Below are 5,577 nucleotides of genomic sequence, written 5' to 3'. Positions count from 1 at the left end.
TTTTTCCCATAAATACCACAAAAATATAAATGGAAAATTAGATTAGACAGATGGGTCTGATGTAAAGAGGGGTGCAGATATAGGTGTAGATAATACATGCATCCATCCTTTCTACATATTTTATACATATGTATATACATAAATACATATAGAAATATATACCTTTTGTGTGAGAGATACTGTAGATAGATGCATTATATGTGTATGTACATAGAAAGAAATATTGATATAGTTATTAATGTGTCGGGGTCTTACGTATACCATATTGTGTGTGTGTGTGTGACTATACATTTACTTAACTTTTTAAATATTTTCATATATTAAGGTTTTTTTATATATGCGTGTGTCCGTGTGCTTCCTATAATCGTTAATCCTAAACTGCACTGCTTATTTTCCCCCTTAGGGTAAGAATTCGTGACTCGACGGAAACCGAGGTCGCCCCCTTCTGGGTTTTTCCTTGCTGAGGGAGTATAAAACCTCCGCTCCTGGTGCGTGTTGGCAGTTGCCTCTCAACGCCTCAATTATAAACATGGTTGTATTTCTTTTGCCCAACCCTCTATCTTTTTATCTTTTTATTCTATTTTCAGAGAAAATGTTATTGACGGCCAAGTACTTTGAAATACCATGTAGTGCATCTATTGACTCAATAATTATTTTACAGAAATTATTTTGAAATTATGTTGGTTCACTTAGGTTCATTTACTCCTATGCAGCCATATAGAAATATGAATCAACGTTAATACTTCATGGTTTTCACTCAGGTCCGCGCACTCTTCACTGTCATGGTCCTGGCCCTCGTGGTCGCCTTCGGCCGCCGCCGGTCACTTCGGCGGAGGGGATTTGGTGGACACTCTGTGGATTTGGCGGTGGAAAATTCGGTGGATTCAGCAGGGGGGAGGATTCGAGGTGGATTTGGAGGTAATCTCTCTTATCGTTTGAAGGGAAAAATTTGATTCTATATAGCGATCACATGAGAAAGTTCCAATCGATAGAAATTTTTGAAGAGCATCAGATCCAAAGCACTCTAAACAAACTCCGGATTCTATAGGCGGACACAGAGGCTTCGGCGGAGGTTCGGAGGATTCGGAGGCGGACACGGAGGGTTCGGACGTGGATCTGGAGGTAAAATATAGACTCCAATATTGTTTTAAGTGGACAATAATCCCTTTTTACTGTACTTTCAAACTTACTAACGTGTCTCTTACCATTTTAGGATTATGGACGGTAATCCATGACTTCACGTCACCATCTTTAGCAAAGGAAAATCACATTTTTTATTTCGATAATAAAATTAATGTAAATATCTTTACAACAATAGAGATGTATTTAACCAGTTTCGATTATATCTTCGTCAGACGAAGATATAATTGAAACTACATCTCTTGCACTGTGAAGATATTCATTTCCACTCATACCTTTTCTACATTTGTCAATAGAATATGGTTCAAACAAATAATTTACTGTCAAAGATATATATAGTTTCACTCTTTCCTAGTAAGAACAAAAATGAGGCTTGAAATATGCGCAGTTTGCCTCTCTTTTTCTTATCAAAGACGCATCATTGATTTCTTTTCATAGAGAAACAGAAGTATATGCCGTTAAATTATATCCAGTAGAATACACGAACTTTTGTCAAGGCATTCGAAAAAAAAAAAATCATCCCATAAAATGGACAAGTAAAGGAATGCATGAATTATCTGGTGTTTATTAAGGCACAGTTTTTGGTTTTTTTTATCCTTTTCTAAATATATGTATTATATATTGCTACGCCAGTGGGTCTTTGTCTCTGTGCAAACATGTGTTAACAGGAAAAGACGACCTGGGCATGTTTTAACATGAAAAGGATGACTGGGCAAACATGACGCAACTGGCTGGGGAGCAGAGGAGCGGGGGAAAACAAGCCAAGAGACGCATTTTGGGTGGCTGCTCCTGTGAAGACCTCGTGTGGCCCTTGTGACCTGATAAAACTTTGTGTTGCCTGTTATAAGCTGTATCGTGCAGTTTTGACATGCGGGTGCCCTCCCTGTATTGTGCCTATAAAAAAGTGTACGGGTAAATAACTTGTGTAAATAAGGAAAGACTGTCATTTTGTGTTTATTTCGTGCCCTGCCTCGCACTTAGCGTTTCCCTGGGTGTTCTGGACGGCTGTGGTGCTCGGGGCCTCTTGGAACGTTCAGTGTTCAGACCCTATGGATAGCACGCCGTCTGCCTAGCCTGCCTTGTGTTGTGGCAGAGAGACGAGGCGGGGGCCCGGGGTAACAATATGATATGTGTGTGGTGTGTGGTGTGTGTGTGGGGTGTGTGTGTGTGTGTGTGTGTGTGGTGTGTGTGTGTGTTTTATGTGTGTGTGTGTGTGCCCATTCATGTGTATTTATATAATATATACATACACACAGATATATATGAATATATATGTCTAGATCAGTATAACTGGGAATATATCTGTATACATTTTATAAAATTATACATTAATATATATATATATATATATATATATATATATATATATTTGTTACCATTATCCATCGACATAACATACCTCAGTAGACAGGGCTATAAAACTGGGGAACGTTTAGTAGTAGTCCTGAGAAATAATAGTAGTAATCAATACACAACGAATTAATGAAAGGGAATAATATGTTACAGTGATTAAACATTGCTCTCTATCTCTCTCTCTCTTTCTGCTTAACCAATACTATCTTCAAAGGATATATCTTTAACTATGGACAAATTTACATCTTTTTGTACGACTGTGACACATCGGTGCGCCATGAAACGTGCCAAAAATCGAGAAGCGGAGGTTGACGATTCTCAATATATGTTGCCTAAATAAAAATTCATTCTAATCTTACTCGAGATTTCCTACTAGCAACTTCCTGTTGTAAAAGCATGGATCGGCGGCCTAAAAAACGACATGAAAAACACGAAGATTTTAATCCAGATGGCTCCCAATCGGAGGTTTTATGGGCTTCCGCAGGACGATAACCTCCCGGATCCTTTTTTGTGTGTACCTGGGGGGCCCACGGTGGCTGCTTATGCCACAGCATTTTCACGTCCCGGCCGAAGGCACGTGAAGGCCTTCTTTTTCAATTTGATGATTGGAACTCTGTACGCGTTAAAAAAAACTTCTTTCCAGGTGATAGGGTTTAACAAAGCGAGAGAATGACATCAGCAAGGGGATTGTTGTAGTACATTCCCATACATCTAAGCATATCTGTAATATATTTTCGCATCGAGAATTTTTCATGGGGCGTACGGCAGCACATATCATCGCACCCCAATATCGCAGAGCCCAGCACAGTTTGTTTTCACGGACCAGTTTGAACGACTTCAATTCTTTTTTTGTTTACTGTGTTCGTTTTGTTTTGCATATTAAGACTTATCATCACTATGAAGTTTCTACATCCTGAAAATGTAGGGAAATTTCGACTGTAACTGTAGCAGCCCATTTAAAATAAAAAAGAGAGTGAAATGTTTATAAGATTATGTTTTAAAGTTGAGTATATAGAGGATATTGGAATTCGGTTGTTTACTTCATCGACAGCTGTGGTCGCTTAACAGCACCAGGCCTATTGTAAGGGAGGTAAGTTGCATTCTTTGCACTACTTTATTTATCCTATTATTATAATGTTATGTTTATTAGTTAGCATTAAAAGGTGTGCTTCAATGAGTTGTGTAATTGTTGTTATTTTTGTAATATGACTATGTGGATACTCAGTTGTTATTTGCGATGGAGAATGAAGGAGAAGCAACAAGGGTTGTTTTCTGCAGTCGATTCATGCTTATCATTCAGAAACCCACAGCGACATCGACTAAGTGACGTAGGCACCCGAAAGTTAAGGATTCCATTATTTTCTTTGCTATTCTTTATATTTATAATATATATATTAATATATATATATATATAATATATAATTATATATATAAGTATTTATAAATATATGTATTATATAAAATATATAATATCTATATATAGAAATATATATTATATATATATATATATATATATATATAATTATATTACACGTGTGTGTGGTGTGTGTGCGTGCGATAGCAACATGAAAAATCAAAAAAATTTATCAAGTTGTCTTTATGATACGATATAGCGTTGTGGTGTCGTTATGATCTATTCGGACTCCCCCACCCCCCTCAAAAAATCACTTTATTTTCCCTGTTAGGATAAGATTTTCGTGGAGTAACTCAGCGGAACCCAAGGTCGCCGCATTCTTTGTTTCCCTGGGTTGAGGGAGTATAAAGGCTCCGCTCCTCCGGCGTGTTGGCGTTATTTTTCTAAACGTTTCAACACTCAACATGGTTTGTAAAAAGAAGGTTTTTTTATCCCTCTCTCTCTATTCACCTCTATATTTGTCTCTCTTTTTATGTTTCACAATATCTTTCTCTCTCCCTTAGTTTTCGTGTGTGAAAATTAATAGTAATAATCAAATTAATTTTTGATATAGTAAAATCCTTTTAGCAGGGTCTTGAAATTAAAGGAACTCAATGATTTGCAATATAATTTTTTTTTTTTCACTCAGGTCCGCGCACTCTTCACCGTCATGGTCCTGGCCCTCGTGGTCGCCTTCGCCGCCGCCGGTCACTTCGGCGGAGGTGGATTTGGTGGACACTCTGGTGGATTTGGTGGACACTCTGGTGGATTTGGCGGTGGAAAATCCGGTGGATTCAGCAGCGGAGGATTCGGAGGTGGATTTGGAGGAAATCTTCTTATCTTTTTGAACGGAAAATTGATTCTATCGAGCGATCACATGAAAAGGTTCCAATACGTAGAAATTTTTGAGGCATCAGATGCCAAAGCTTTCTAACGAACTCCGGCATTTTCCACAGGTGGACACAGGGGCTTCGGCGGAGGTTGGAGGATTCGGAGGGCGGCCCGGAGGGTTGGACGTGGATCTGGAGGTAAATATAGTACTACATATTGTCTTATTTTAAACTGTCAGTAATCGCTTGTTACTGTATCTTTTAAACTTACTAATGTGTCCTTATCATTTCAGGATATGGACGGTAATCCATGACTTCGCACCACCATCTTGGCCACAGAAGATAATAAAATTGTTATAAAAATACATGTTTACTCTTTTCCTAAGAAGAAACAAAAAGGAATCTTAAAATAATGCCGCAATTTCTCTATCTGATCATATATAAATAGCGAGAGATAGACAGAACATTCAGTTTAAATTATATCGTACTTCCCGAAAGAAAGGGAAAAAGTAGTTGGAAACTTAAATCAAAGGAATTCATCGCAGGAAAATTCAAGTATAAAATGAAACCCAGCGCAGTCTAAAAGGAGTTATCTTGTGTTATTTCAAAACATTCTGGTTCCCTTTTACTTTCTGTTAAGTTTACATTTTCTAAATGTTGTATAGTCTGTATATTCATTCATTTATTTCTAGGGAAATTCATACATATATACTCATTTATTACATGAAATACACACACGCGCACCCATCACAAAACACACAAATATATATAAAAATAATATATATATATATATATATATATATAATATATATATATAACATATATACGTGTTTCTAAAAATTTCATTTATAATATGTATAC

General features: G+C 37.1%; 1 long non-coding RNA gene across 1 annotated transcript; it reads left to right on the top strand.

Annotated features, from left to right (window-relative positions):
- The first annotated feature begins 1,073 nt into the window (after positions 1–1,073).
- Positions 1,074–5,079, top strand: LOC119571949. The gene is made up of 2 exons (XR_005228664.1): positions 1,074–1,122; positions 5,010–5,079. It is a non-coding gene; the product is annotated as an uncharacterized LOC119571949 (long non-coding RNA).
- Positions 5,080–5,577: the final 498 nt, after the last annotated feature.

The sequence above is a fragment of the Penaeus monodon genome, unplaced genomic scaffold (assembly GCF_015228065.2).
Source record: "Penaeus monodon isolate SGIC_2016 unplaced genomic scaffold, NSTDA_Pmon_1 PmonScaffold_8800, whole genome shotgun sequence".
Taxonomy (NCBI): domain Eukaryota; kingdom Metazoa; phylum Arthropoda; class Malacostraca; order Decapoda; family Penaeidae; genus Penaeus; species Penaeus monodon.
The sequence above is the reverse complement of the archived record's forward strand: the minus strand, read 5'-3'. Positions and strand labels throughout refer to the sequence as shown.